General features: G+C 46.3%; 1 protein-coding gene across 11 annotated transcripts in view; it reads right to left on the reverse strand.

Annotated features, from left to right (window-relative positions):
- The window catches only part of GPD2 (glycerol-3-phosphate dehydrogenase 2), a 2,458,594-nt gene that overhangs the window by 404,527 nt on the left and 2,038,063 nt on the right, over positions 1-16,004 (reverse strand). The gene's annotated exons all lie outside the window — the stretch shown is intronic.

Consider the following 16,004-nt stretch of genomic DNA (forward strand, 5'->3'; position numbering starts at 1 on the left):
GGAGAAACTGGTGAAAAATACATTGACTCGTCCCACTAGGACCCGGCATGCATTTTGCCTGAAGGTCCCTAGATTTAAACTGAACACAGCAGGGGGCAGTAGCCTTCCTGTTATGGCTGCCAAACTCTGGAACTCCCTACCCACCACCTTAAGAGCCGACCAGTCCTTCTTTAGCTTTAGGAAACACACCAAAAGTTGGCTCTTCGCAAATGACTCGGATTGCTTATACCTGTTGTAGAAACTGTAAATCTCTCCATGTAAATAATGTACTTTGTTCTCTACTACTATTGTAAAGTGTCAAGTAACCTGCCTACTGTGTACCTGTATCCATATGTAACATGTAAGCCGAAAAGTTATCTTGTAATGTGCCTAGATACCTCCGGGTTTGGAGCGCAATATAAATGAACAAACCAATGAATATATGGGAAAAAAAATGCAGTTTGTTGGGAAGAATTAATTATCTGGGAAGTAACATGGCCAATTGAATATTTTCATTGAGTTCTGTAAAGTGGGCATTCCAGGTTGTGAGACAGATCAGGGATTGGCATACCCCCACCAGATTCTCTTCCTTGGCCCACTAGAGGAGACCCTAATGCAGTTTAACAGGGAAAGCAATTCTTGTTGATGGAGGTGCTGTAACCGAAACCCAAGTCCTTGCAAGATAAAAACTATGTCTAAACCTCGTTGAACTGTACCTCCTGAACATAGGATGCCATGAGGTCCAGAAGTTGAAGAAACCAGCAGGTTGACACCTGTCTCTTGGCAAAGAACCATAACATTGTTCTATTGTCTGACATTCTGTCACATGTGGGAAAAACTAGAGCTCTGGAACAATCCCAAATGAAGCATATGAACTGGATGGACTGCTTGGGAACCAGCTGTGAAGGTTCAGCTCATTACAACCACAGATAGTACCAATGAATACATGGAAATGCACACCCAGACTGCTTCATGATATGAAATGTTCCCCTTGACTGGGGACGTGTGGACCCGGACAGAAACAATGTCTACTTTTGTTTGGCTGAAACAGATGATGTGGGTGGCTGACTAAGGAAGCCCTTGGTGTCCATTCTCTACTGTCTTTGCAGGGAGCAGTAGAAGAGCAATCGGACAGTCTCTGCCTAAACTCTAGATATACCTGAAAGCCTCCCAACCTGAAATCTTACCTGGAGGGTGAAGAAGAATGCAAGAACTACTAAGGTGGTTTAATCACAATGTCCATAAATTGGCTGTCAGTGTAGAGGTTTCCCTCTTTACTAGCTCTTTGTCTGCACTGAAAGAACTATGGTCCCTTGAACGGCAGGTTCAAGATCTTATCCTGCACATTCTGAGAGAATTCTGTAGCCCACATCCAAGCTGATGACTTCATATCTGTGCCTAGGCAAAGCCTCTGGCTGCACTGTCTATATAATCGGTAGAGGCTTTTCAGGAGAACTTGGGCTATTACTCTGGCATTAGCCAGATCAATCCAAAATGTTTTGGAGGGAGGTCGCCTCCTGACAGAGGCATAGGTTAGTTGCTGCCAACAATGCAAGCGCTTTTGCCTGCCTTAACTGTAAAACAAAATTGGCATACCCCTTCCTGCCAAGAGTATACCTGAGTTTTTCTTCCTTGCAGGAGTAACTGAGGAGGAGGTAGATGTCAACAAGGAAGCTAAAACTACTGAAAACGTATGAAAAAGCGAGTCAGCCACCACTAACGAGGATAAAGACATGGGCTGTGGGGACAGGCAAACTGTGTTACGGGTCAACTGCCCATATTTTGTATTTTTATTTTAATTTTAGTATATTTCAACCAACTAAGGCTTTTTATACAAATAAGGGTTATTAAGAAACAAAATCCCTCATTAATAATCCAAAATATTAATAAATACCAGATACAAAATACCAGTTAAAATGAAAAAATACATGATGGTACACTTAGAAACTTCATTGACTTAAAAGATCAAGTACAACCTTTACCTGACACCAACATTTGGTGACATGATGAAGTACAGATGGGTCACGTCCTTCATCAAAGAGGCCCCATAATTGCTCTTTATTTCCATGACCGACCTTGAGGTGCCCATGTGCCCTTGCACTTTTACTGCTAATCTCTTTCAAAAATTGCCTGAGATTTTCAGCCCTATCAACACCACAAAGTCTGCAGCTGCGAGAGTCTTTAGCTAGTTTTCTCCTAGCACCAATGTTCTCTAACGGCTCTACTAAGCTAAACTTAATTATCCGATATTACCAGGCAATATCATTACTGGGTAATTCCTTTATGTAGAGTGTGGTGTGATGCCTACGAATATCATTATGTGCCAGAAATTCTCAATGTCAGCTTTTGGTGGATACATCCGCCAGAGTTTGTTCTCCGTCAATTGTACTGATCATACTTTTTACAGCCATTTTGAATTGGGCAAAACTTTGTGTCAAGGGGCCAATTGATAATTTATGGCACCAGCCCCGCTCCAAGCTCAACAGACATGTTAAATAAGTGCGATTTATGCGTGGAGAACTACTCAGCATGCATCTCGCTACTAAAGCTATTAGTGAGTCTGCTTGTGGGTTAATGAGTTTCCAAAATAAGTTTAACTGACGAGAAACAATGGTAGCGCTAATGCTTGTGAGATTCAATTCTAGGTATAAATATTCAATTGGAAGGGACTGTGGGAGTCCAGGATTTGAGACAGTGTTGTTCTGTTTTTATAAGCCTTTTGAAATGCCTAGTTTCCCAGATTTCCACCACATATAGCATAGTTGGGAGGAGCTTCATTTGGTACAGCTTGCAGAGAGTAACCACAATGTTTGTGGGTAAAGGATATAATAGCACCTAATGTATTTATTTATTTTATTTATTTTGGACTCGGGCAGCGAGCGGATTACATATTTTCCATTTGGTGGTTCCATTTTTGTCTGTAATCAAAATGCAGCACTATTTCGAAGGTGTTATTATCGAGCCTCCAGGTGCATTTAATTCTAGATGTTTTGGGCAGTTCTACACAACCATCATTTTGGTTTTTAGAGCATTAATGGTCAGCCTGTTCTTTTTAACGTAAGTATTTAATAAGCTAAGTTGGGATTGTGGGCCATTTGGTGCAAGATCGAAAAATATAAAATCCTCGCCATAGCCCAACCATTTTAGGCGGGCTGGCTCCAACCGTGGATACACAGCCTTGTCGAATTTGACTTCTTCTGCAATGTCTGATAGGTACAAGTTAAAATGAGAAGGCTCCAGAATACAGCCTTGTTTCAAACTCACATAGGGGTAAATGAGTGCTGTAGTCTGGCCATCTTGGGAGATTCATACTTTGAAGGTGGTATGTGAATAAATAGCGATAATCATTTTCAACAGACCCTTTGCGATCCTCAGTGCTGCCACATGTATGTCTTGTTTACTGTGTAGCATGCTGCGCATAAGTCTATCAAAGCTATGCTGATTAGGACATACTATCCTAGAGTCGCACTATACCAATAGAATCGGGCCACTGATCCGAACTCTTTCAGAAGCCAGGTGGGAGAGGACACTTTTATACACATACTATGGCTATGTCCCAAAATCCAACACTTTTGGCAACGCTGCTGTAATAAATTGACTAGAGTCCTGGGGAGAGAGGTACCCCAAGACCCTAAGTTATTGCTACTTGGGATTACTGATGAGGAGACCAGCAACCGGTGGGAAAAACTGTTCCTATCCACGTAGTTCGGACTGATAAAACGTAACATAGCACAGAGCTGGGGCTCATCTGAATGCCCATCCTTGGCGCAATGGAGTGCTGATATGGACACATATATGGCTGTGGAACGCCGGGTATATAGAGAGCAAAGTTGCCCAGGGAAGGCTGTGAAAATCTGGGGTAAATGGGAGGATGGGAACTGATACGCATATACTGGGTGAACTGTTAACCATCGGGAACGGTAGCGGACTATTGAAATAGTTGTAATCCATAGTAATGTTCAGATGGCATGTAGAAGTGAAGTGAATGTTTGTATGGTTATGTCTTGTTCAAAACAATAAAAAGATATTTTTTTAAAGCTACGCAGATTGTTTGCTTAGGGATCCTCCAAGCTCTTTCTACTGTGAGAGTGATGGTGAGAATGTTGTCAACAGTGCGGCTGCCCTTCTGAAAACCAGTTTGATTGTATGGAATGATATTTTGATTTTGTGCCCACTTGTTTAATTCCATAAGTAATTTTCATGCACAGATTTAGGAAGGAGCATCCACCACACCAGGAGTCTGTAGCTCTTGGGTTCTGAACGGGGACCTCTTTTGTGCACCAAGACTTTGATGCCTTCAGACCGACTTTTCGGGAGTAGATCAGTAATGATGATGGCAAGGAATAGACTGCAATGTATTGCTGACCAGAGTTTGGGGTTCTTTTTAAGCAGTGTGTTATGTAGGCCGTATGTGTGCAGAGCATGACAATTCTTTGACCTTTGAATGGCCATTTGCAACTGTGATAGGATCCCATTTAAAATTCCAATTGTTTGGACTATTTAAGAAAGAGTAGACTCTGCTGATTTAAGGCCTATTGAATTGGTAATGAACATTCCCAGCGCTTCATTTGATGCACCGCATATTGTCCGCATGGTGTTGTTCATTTCATTGACTAATTTCCAAAAGGCCCTAGAGTCATTTTGTCTTGCAAATAATATCAATTGGCTCCGACTTTCTTTTTTTTTAGACCAAGAATGGTCTCTCTTCCATTTCCGATGTATTATTTTCCTTGACTTGATTGCCATAGCCATGTTGTGAGCCTGTGAGGCGTCCTGGCAAATTATATGTAGATCACTTCTTAGTCCTCTTTTGGTGTATTAACATATCAAAGGAATGTTTTTGTGCATTCTGCCTTATATGGGTTCTTAGTTCTGCCTCTCATGATGACTTCAGCAAACTGATTGTGGAAGGACTGGGCAGAAAAAGGCAGGTTGCAGGTCATCTTCTGCTTCTTGAAGTCTCAAGTCTAGAGGATGCCCCGAAATGGGGTCTGGATAGCAGGGAGCCGAAACTAGAGCTTCCTGAGTCGTCGAAGAAACTTAAGTTGGCTGGCATGCATCACGAGTGGGCCGAACTGGCTCCACATTTTCTATGGAAACCGAGTTGGAGGTATCCTCGAATGGCCCTGGGTTGATGGAGTTAAGGTTGAGCATGAGTAGGTGACCGAGCCTGTGGAAGAACCGCCCTGATGAGGCCCTTAAAATAAGATGCCATGGCCAGAGACTTTCTCAGAATACTGTCAAAAAAGCTGTCCTTGATAGAGGTAAGGGTCTAAGAGGTTGAAGAGGATGGATTACATGCTGCAGAAGTAGCCGGAAACCACAGATGTTGCTGTTGGTTTACCGTCCATGGCCATGAGAACCTGAGGGAGCTCATTGGAGGTGGGTATGAGGTGGACCACAAAGTGGGGCTCACTGGCGACCACTCCACATGAGGTCTAAAGGACCCCCTAAGGACAGTGGGTGGTAGCCAACCAAATAAACATCCCTCGTTGGCATGATGGGTGTATGACCGGATTCCAGTGGGGGAAGACTTGCCTAAGTCTTGCAGCGATGAAATAGCAGAGGCCGAGTTGGTGGTTATCAAAATGATGCCCGACCTTGCATTGCGGGAAGCTCTTTTGTGGGGGCTGTAACACGCTTAGGGTTTGATGGCTTTTTGTACACCCTAAACCACTCACCTTAGGCTTGAAGATGCCCTCCTGGTTGGTCTGGGCCCAGTATAGGATGTCATGGCCTCAAAGTGAACTCTGGGAGAAAACACAAAGCCCTTGGAGAGTGAAGCTTCATTTTACGTCTCTGAGCTAAGCCCTTGCAGACCCTTAGCCAAAAGGCTGTTAGAAGCCCCTAATGCACCCTCGATGCAACCACTGGTAGGAGACCCAGCTTTTTCACAGCGTGTGTACCATCAGAAGCTAGATCAACCTCTGGGTTGCCCGAGGTAGTACATTGTGTTAAGATGGATTTCTAAACTCTGATCTGGTAAGCAGAGATTTAGGAGGCCACCCTAGTTTAGTGGAACAGGAGAACCTTCTGGACAAGCCAGACCAATCTACAGTAGCTTGGCAGCCGGTCAAGACTATGGGCCTCATTATGACCCTTCCAGTCCGGAAACAACGGTGGCGGTAAAACCGCTGCCATCGTTGTTTCTGGACCAGCTGATTCAGAGTCCTGCAGGCAGAAGGTGTCAACACCACCTGCCTGCAGGCGGACATTGAAACACCGGCTCTGTCATAGACGGAACCAGTGTTTCCATGGTCCCCATGGAGTCCAATGGGACTCCATGGGAATGGGGATTTCAGAATTCCGCCTCTGGAATTACCGGGTCGCCGGGGTTGTAATGCCCCGGTGATTCCGGCAATCACGGAGGCGGAATGGTATTACGGGTCCGGCGGCAGCCTGCCGGTTTTTCCGGCATGGCTACCGCTGGACTCGTAATGAGGCCCTAAGTGTGAGGAGGGGTGAGAGTGATTCGAAGCCCACAATGAGCACACACAGTAAAACTCCACAGAATACTCTTAGACAAGTGTATATCAAAAATACATATACATTTATTATAGGCCTTAATAATTAAACACAAATAAACCACAGTAATATAAAAGTGTTACCACACACAGCTTCCACTATTTAACATATGACATGCATTACTCACCTTAATAGCATTTCTGCTGATTGTATCTGCTTAGATTCACATGCTGTGCATATAGTCCGACATTTAGTGGAAATCGCGGAGTATTGCATCTTTCTTTCGAGGATCGAAAGGGGACGTCGACATGTGCATGACTGTAACACTATCACTAACGTGATGTGTAGTGTACCCAAAATCCCTCAAGCCTCGAGGTCCCTCTGGTTGTGTTTTTTCTGACGTGAGGGAGCGTTATACTGAGCGAGTACAGAGAGAGAAGGTGTAAGAGGTCTATGTTCCTTCTACTCCATGAGGGGAGGAAGGGTGACGCATGTGAATCTAAGCAGATACAATCATCAGAAATGCTATTACGGTGAGTAATGCATGTCGTCTGATGCTTGTGAATCTGCTTAGAATCACATGCTGTGCATAGACTAGCGAGCAACACCCAGAGATGGTGGTGGGATGTGTGAAGGAACAGTAGCAAAGAGGTGTCTTAGCACTGCTTGTCCCACCTGAGAATCAGACCTAGAGTGTGTATCTAGGCAGTAGTGTTGTGTAAAGGTGTGTACAGAACTCCAGGCTGCGGGTTTACAAATGGAATCAAGAAGAACATTTGCAATGAATGCTATGGTAGCCTCTGTGCCCCGAGTAGAGTGTGCTCTAGGCGTGAAGGGTAGATCTGTCTTGGCAAGAGCTTAACACAGTGTGATGCAGTTTACGATCCACTTGGAGATAGCTAATTTAGAGACAGGGTCCCCTTCTCTACCAGCTGCCACTGAAACGAAGAACTGGTTTGTTTTCCTTAGTGGCTTCGTCTTTTCCAGATAGATAACTTCTCTCCTTACATACAGTGTGTGGAGGATTATTTGGACCGCGTTAGTGGGGTTCTGGAAAAAGGTGGGTAGTTCTATGGACTGGTTAACATGGAACTTTGAGATAAATATAGGTGCAAAGCGAGGTTGTGTGCACAAAACCATCTTGTCTTTGTGAATCGTGATGTATGGGTCCTGAAATGAAAGGGCCTGCAGCTCACTAACTCTCCTTATAGAGGTGATCGCCACCAGGAAGGTGGTCTTGTAGGTGAGTGCTTTAAGGCTAGCCTTGTGCATGGGTTCAAAGGGAGTCCCCATTAGACTGGTAAGAACAACATTAAAGTCACACCAGGGAGCTGAGGTCTCAAGGTTTCATTTATTTATTTAATGTGAGTTAGTTTATATATAAACTTTACACATATAAAAAATTATAAAATGTATACAAATTAACATAACAGAAATTCCTATTTATAATTTATTATTAGTATATACTAAACTAATAATAATAAAGGCTTTAATTACAGGAATTTTCCACCAAGAAACCTTGCTATGGGATGTGGTGTATGCCGGCTAAGTGGGCCTTTAGAGAATTGAAAACCAGTCCTGAATCTAGCAGGTGGGACAGATACAGGACAGTTTCTTTAGGTGAGCATTCAATAGGATTGATGCGCTTGCCATTACACCAGATGACAAAGCGCCATTTATCTGGAGTAGCAATGGCTGGTGCTAGGTTTCCGAGCTTCTCTGAGAATGTCCATGCATCTTTGAGGGAGCTGGAGGTGCCCAAACTCTATGACCTCAGGAGTCAAGCTACTAAATTGAGAGTTTGCGGGCAGGGATGTAGTGTTTCCCCCTGTTCTTGTGACAGCATGTTGTACGGGCACAGCAGCTTCCTGGGAGGGGAGACTGACATTGCCATGAGATGGGAGAACCAAGGTTGGCGGGCCCACATAGGGGCCACCAGATTCATCCTGACTGGTTGTTGGTGCATCTTGTGCACTATTCTGTTGAGAAGGGGAATCGAGGGAAAAGAGTATACAAATTTCCCGGACCATGTTATCCAAAGACCGTTCCCCTTGGAGTGGTTCTGAGGGTACCTGGAGGCGTAATCTGGGCATTGGGCGTTCTCCAGAGTGGCGAACAAGTCGATTTCTGGGAAGCCCCATTCTGCACAATTCCTCTTGTAGCCGCCACTTGTACCCTACGGGTAAGGGGAAGTCTCTGCTTAGTATGTCCGGCAGAAGATGGAGTTCCCCTGGAACATGTTTTGAAAGAAGGAACATGTGTTTGAGAGCCCACGCCCATATGTTCTGGGACAGTTTGGACAGCCCTAGAGTGTTTTGCCCTTTTGTTTGTTTAAGTAATGCATGGCCGTAGTACTGTCCATGAGGACTAGAACTGTCTTCCCTTGGAGGTGTGTCTGGAAGGCCTTCAAGGCCTTGAACACTGCTAGCAGTTCCAACAAGTTGATGTGATTGGATGCCACTGCTGGGGACCACACGCTGTGCACCGTCTGTTGAAGGAGGTGAGCCCCCACCCCTTCAGAGATGCATCTGTGGTGAGAGTGGCTTCCACTACAGGGGTGGTGAAGGATTTCCCCTGCAGAAGGTTTTCCCTTGACCACCACTGCAGAGACTGAATGAGGGCTGCCGAGACAACCACAAGATCGTCTCGCTGGCTGCTGGCTGGAGAGCCACTCTTGCATGGGGTGCATGCGCAGACGAGCTTGAGAAACAAGGTAGACGCAGGAAGCCATCATCCCTAACAGTCGCATGGCTGTGCATACGATCATCTAATGACTGGCTACACAGTGAGGGATCTGGAACAGCATGTTTTGGACCCTCTCGGACGGAAAGACAATGCTGTCTTCGGTCCGAATTAGAGCCCCTAGAAACTGTTTGATTTAATTGGGGTCTAGGCTGGATTTTTTGTCATTGATAAAGAACCCAGGTCGAAGAGAAGGTTTACCGTCTTCTGGGTATTTGCTTGGCATGTTCTGTACCAATCCCCTGTTTTGAGCCAGTCGTCGAGGTAAGGTAAGGTAAGACTGGGATGGACTGCCTGCACAGGTGAGCAGGTAATACCGCCAGTACATTCGTGAATACCCATGGTGCTGAGGCAGTGCCGAAGGGGGGAACCTTGAACTGATAGTGGGTATTCTCTATCGAACCTGAGGTACTTTCTGTGTACTAGCAACATTGAAATATGAAAATATGCATCTTTCATGTCCAATGTGGCCATGTAATCCCCCTGCTGCAGCAGCGGCATTACCTCCTGCAGTGTTGTCATCCTGAATTTTTGAGGTTGGATATACTTTTGCCCTGGGTGCAGGTCTAACACAGGATGCATGGTGAGATCCTTTTTGGGTACAAGGAAGTACACTGAATAAATACCCTTGTTTACCTGGTGAATGAGGACAACCTCTTTGGTGCCTTTTTACAGAAGGACCTGAACCTCTTGCAGCAGGATGTGCAGGAGTTCTGGCGACAGGCGTCTGCTCTTCGGTGGGTGGTATCGAGGTGGTTGGTGAAACCCAATGCAGTAGCCTGTGGTTGACAGTATTTAACAACCACTGATGTGATGCGATCCCCTCCCGGGCGTGAATGAATGATGACAAGTGACCCCCCAACCGGGGAAGCATGGTAGGGGACCTGAACCGGCGAGTCACTGAGGTGGAGGCCGGGAAGCCTCTGGGAGTAGAGTTCTTGCCTCTACCATTGCCTCTATGAGCACCTCTTTGCTGATATTGGTTTTTAGAAGAGCCTTGGCCAGAGGACCACGGGGTACTCCCTAAGCCATATTGTCCATGAGGAGAGCGGGAGAAAGATTGTCCACGAAATGATCGGCGGAAGTTAGAGCCTCCACGCTGGTGGAAGGGCTTAGCCGTGATCTGGTTGAGCGACTTTAATGTTTCGTTCTCTTTTTCTGCAGACTCCAGGGCGTCATCAACAGCTTTCCCAAAAAGGTCCTCAACTGGTTTGTTGGTAAGAGAGGCCTGAGTTTCGGGTTTAAAGCCGGAGTTCTTCAACCAGGGGTATCTGTCACTTAAGTAAAGTCCCCTGGGCTACGGTGTGTCCAGCGGTCTCAGCAAAGTCCAGAGTGTTCTTTAATATGTTCTAAGTAACCCGTCTACCCTGAGCCATGACCGCCAGCAGGCGTGATCAGGTGGGCTCTGGGACCTCTTGAAGGGCATCCTGGACTAGACCCCATCCGATATCACTGTAGCTTGCCAGGAGAGTAGTATTGTTTGCGATCCTAGTAGAGAAGGCTGCACAGGCGCTTACCAAGGGCATAAAGTTTCTTACAATCTTTATCTGGAGGGGCTTCCGCCACGGACAGTGGTACCCCTACCCTTTTTTTAGTAGTAGTAACCACCAGAGAGTCCATTGTAGCATGACCCCTTATGTATAGTGGGTCGGAAGGTGATGGGAGGAATAATTTTCCAACCTGGCTTGTACCTACAAGCGACCTGGACTAAACTGGCAATGTTTGACCCAGACTGTGTCGAGGGTCGGCAAGCACTTGCATCACTTACTGGTGGCCCCCTGGCACAACCATTGTTCTTTACGGACGAGAATCCCTAAAAAGATACTCACCTTAGCTGGGCTAGCCTGCACTCCCTAGCTATTCCCGAAACTAGAAAGTTGCTCTGCCTGCAAGGGTAGACCCTCCTCGAATGGTGGGGCACTGTTCTTCATCACCTCAAGCCCCTTCCTGAACTGCTACAGCTCCCTGAAGAGGACCCGTATTAGCTCTTAATGCACAACCGTGTGTTTGTAACGCACTGCTGTCCTTTCGAGCACAAGGCTCCCCACTTTGTAGGACTGGACTGCTCAAGTTAGGGATCGATTCTGAAGAACTGCCTAATGGTATATTTGTGTTAACCCAACCTTCTGTTGCAGTTTGTGACGTGTAGTGTACCCAAAATCCCTCATGCGTCGAGGTCCGTCAGATAGTTTTATTCCGCCAAGCTAGTTGGTAGCCTATCCGGAGCTTGCAAGAGTTAATATTGCTTACTTTGTCCCCACGACCTACGGTCGTCTAGTCTCTTGAGTATTCTTCTCGACAACTGCTTTGTGGGCTTCCTGCCGCCGAAGACATCCTCAACTGCTCGACGACTGTCGACCGCGTGACCTCGGCCCTCCAGCAAGGCCCTTACAGTAGGGAGAGTGGGGCCCCTGGGTTGATTCTTCTCTAAGAATGTATTTCCTTTTCCCCTCTCTCTTTCTCTTATTGGTCTGGCTGCCGTTACCCTCTGCTATGGAGAGGAGGCCATTTAATTTTGCCTGTCGTGTAATGGGAAGTTTCCTTGGAAGGACACCCATCAATGTTGCGATTGGTGTCTTCTTCGAGACCATGACGAGCGTTCATGCAAGTCCTGCAAGCTATTTCATCCGAAAATGTTGAAGGACAGGCGGACTAAACGGTAGGCGGCCTATGCGATGCAGGCCGAAAGCCATTCCCCCATTGGCGCCGTCACTTCGGACAATGAGGAATCCATCGACAGCCGTGGCTCCGAATTGGAGGCCGTTGACCTTTTGGCAGAGCCTTCAGGCTCTCAAATGCCCGCCCTGGCCATGACAGAAAGGCCACCGGCTCTGTTATGGGGAGTTCACACCCCGGCGATGACAAGGGCACCCACACAACACAAATACCAAAGCAGACAACCCCTAAGGCCTCTTCGATGGGAATTGGCGAAGAAGCGCACAACACCAACAGGGCCATCAAAAACTTCGACAACACCTTTTCGGACCTCACAATTCGGCACCCTCCACGCAACCGCCTTTGTGGCATACGACTGGGCTTTCCTCTGGTAAGGGAGTTCATCCTAAAAAACATACAGCCGTCGAAACACCGTCCAAGGGCGCTCAAGCACCTAAGGTCTCAGTGGAGTCGCCGACCACGACGGCGCCGTCAAGCGCATCAAGACCTTTAATTCAACTGCCGAAAATCCACAGAAGTCTTGCAGCTATCACCTTGGCAGCTACAGAGCACAAGGGTATCCCCTCTCATCAAGAGGAGTATTCTGAAGCTCCCAGCCTCTCTCGAAGGCCTTATTAAGAAAATATGCCCTTCTAGGCAACCTTTTCCACCTTCAGACCATTCTGCTTCTTCCCTATGGACTAGGAGAAAGATTTGAACAACATATAGACAAAATGGCCCAATTTATTGACTTTTCTGACAGATACATCACTCCCAAGAGACCCAGGTAAAAGGACTCCTGTCCCATTCCTTATGAACTGCAAAGATTCCCCATCCCTGCACAGGAACAAAAGGAGGATATCTTGGATGTCCCAGAGGACCCATCCTAGGATGAGACCTATGAGGATAATCCCTTTGCACGGGATACAGCTGATCGAGACCCAGATTGGGGATCAGGGCCTTTGGCTATCACCAACACATACCCCTGACCCGGACATCATTTGTCTAGAACCCCCCTCTGAACCCCCACAGCGGGATTCGTCACCTGTGGACGACCAAATGTTGTTCAATTCTATCCTAAAAAGAGCAGCCGACCATTTTGAGATCGCAACACATGAGGCAGCTCCAGACTCTGACTTTGTTGAGGATATCCTAAAGGAGAAGCCTCCAACTAGTCAAGCCATCCCCGTACTCAACTCTATAAAGAGATGCCTAGCCCCCTCCTTGTTGTCACCGTCCTTAACATGGGCTGTCACCGTCTGTAGTTGCACGTTGCTCTGACTCTCAGCGGCTGCAGGATGATCGTCCGTGGCGGGACAGTAGCCTTTTGTCAGCTCACGAAGAAAAGAGGACAGCTCCAGAGCAGCACGTCTCAAGGCACAGGGGGTAGGCAGGCAAGGCTCCTACAATGACCGTCACCACAGCAGGGTGAGGCAGAGACCGCAAATGCATGCAGCGTGTAGCACTCTCCTAAATCATGACCCAGAGAAGCTTGAGTGTCAACTCGGGACGACAGCACTCCTATATGATACACCGGGTTCGAGTTTGTCAATTTCCTGGTTGGCCAAGGAACACTTCCGATGAGGCTCTTTTGGAGGATAATCAAGAGGTGCCAAGAGTAGTTGTTCCCAAAACTCCAAAGGTTTTAAGAGCACTTGCAGGCCTTCTGTGATCACTGCAAAAGCAGGGGTCCAGCTAGACAATAGCGTGCTTAGGGTTCCAAACCTTCCATCAAGTCTCTGGCGGTTCCAGAGGTCTGCTTTAGTATTTCAGGATACTTGGCTCCTTCTGTAGTTCCGAGAGAACTTCAGTTGAGCAACCTGGTATGGATGCAGAGCCCCTTCTCTTATCCAAGATTAGCTTTGCGCCAAAAACTGGGCTAACCAATGAAAGATCTGCTCTTTTGCATGCACGCCAGGAATGGACCAATCACGGTCCATGGTGGTCCCAGTCATTCAGCCACACAAAGACATCCTGGCACCAGAAGTGTGGATTGGGACCAGGCAGTCCCAACCCTCTTCCTGGGCACGGACACACACAGCATGCAGAAGCCCGCGAAAGCTACGGTTTGTCCAGGTGACTGCATGCCCAAATAAGGAAATCCTGGGTCTGCTCGACCTGGGAGAAGTCAAAGGGACAAAATTGCCAAAGGACAGAACAAAGGACTTTGTGGCACAAACATTTTCGGCACTGGCCACAGTCCTGAGCCTAATGCGGTAAACGTGATATGGTTCATTAAGAAGAAGTAAAAACACTATAAAAGTAAACTGCTGTCACCAGTTTCTCCTAGGCACACTTGTACAATAAAAAAATCATTATAAGGTGTCTAGGGCCATGAAACAAAAAGGACCCCTATGCGCGGTACGGTAAGGTATTTGGCCCATAGATAAAAAGTTACCAAGAAATGGCAACATAGTCAAAGACTAAGGGAAATATAGTTTCCCAGTACAGACAGTGTGAAGGACGTGTCAGTTTCCCCATAGCAGATGAGCAAAACCCCAGGAGCGCAGCTGAAGGCTGTGCTCCACTGGAAAAAGTCTGGTTAGGTTAGCCAAAAAAAACAAAAGGTTTAGGAGGTGGTGGGGTCCATAAATGGAGAGAACATTGCACCAAAGAGAAATCTTTCCTAACACAGTGGAGCTGGGGGTTCTCACCAGACAGGACTTCCCCTGGGAAGGAGTTGCTGCGTGAAGTAGGTAGGTCACCTTACCTCTCGCCTGTGTTTTTCACCAAACGACGTAGATCCTCTAGTGGAAATGATTTAAACATTTCTTCCTAATGATGAAGCCCTCTCCCTGAAAATCTTAACAATGATGGTTGGGACTGAGCCACGCCAGACAGTGGGAGGGCGTGCCCTGCGCTGAGTAGAGATGCAAGTGCACCCGGCAAAACGAAAACACAGCTTTTATTCCCAACATACACCAGGGAAAAAGACCAACAAGACACTAAAGAAAGTTATGAAATTGAAGAAGAAATAAAAATATGAGGTGTCTTGCTGTGCAACAACCAGCACTGTCTACAAAGAAAAAGGGACTAGTAGGAATCGCTTGTGGGTGGAGTCAGTATGGACTATGCCACCACTTTTTTTGTTTCTGGTGGAAACTTTGTTTTACAAATGTGCCAATCCCATCCCAATGAGACGGACATGCATGATTATGAAGGAAAGGGGACAGAATGCAGGAGTATGGTAAGTTATTAAGGAAGGGGAGGTGCAGGGAAGTTGAACTGAGGCACACTCCAGCAAGGGCCTACAAGGAAAGAATAAAAGATCAAATAATAAAGATAAACCAGGCAAAAAGACATCTCAGGGGTGGACCTGCCGAGATCTCCGAAGACAATTCTCCTAGGAGTCCCTATAGACGGGAAATACGCAATGTCAGGAGTGACAGCCAAACTTATCACCCATCTACCATCAGCAGTCAGAATGACTCTTGCACAAAATTGGAAAAACAAAGAAGGTCCAATCTCAGCATGCTGGTGAGTTAAGATCTGGGGGGTGATGGCTATGGAGAAGATATGCGCCATCAGCACTGGTAAATACCTAAGATTCCTAACTACATGGAATCCATTTCATGAACATGCACGGGACATAGAAGCTCATTTCTTCAAACCCTGCTTGCTCCGAAACACACATGTAACTTGAACTCCCTCAAAAACAAAGACAATGAGACGCTGAGGTTAAGAAGGGGAAGAAAACTTCAATAGTCTAGAATCTGAAATGTAAAACAATACTTACAGTCGGGGGGTAGAGGATCCTACAGAGGTTAAGAGGTTAATAAAAAGAAGGGGGTGAGTAGGGGAGGGGGGAAGAGGGAGGGAGAGAACTGGGGGGAGAACCTGGAGGTAATGCGTATTCTAACAATCTGAAAGACATGAACATGTGTTAAATGTAGAGCATAAGAGTTTAATGTTGTCAAATGCTATGTTGTAATTGCTTATATACCTTCGAACCAAAAATAAACATGGTTAAAAAAAAAGATAAACCAGGCAACGCAGCAGCAGGATTCTAAACAAAGAACAATATTAACTAAAAATACCTGCAGTGAGTTGAAAATGAAATCTAATAATACAAAAACAAACAGTTCACCAAAAAGGAAATTGTAGCGGTGAGATACCGCTGTGCGGCCGAACAAATCTGACACTAATAAGGCAAGTAACTGGAT

The sequence above is a fragment of the Ambystoma mexicanum genome, chromosome 9 (assembly GCF_040938575.1).
Source record: "Ambystoma mexicanum isolate Mex_15411 chromosome 9, UKY_AmexF1_1, whole genome shotgun sequence".
Classification (NCBI taxonomy): Eukaryota; Metazoa; Chordata; class Amphibia; order Caudata; family Ambystomatidae; genus Ambystoma; species Ambystoma mexicanum.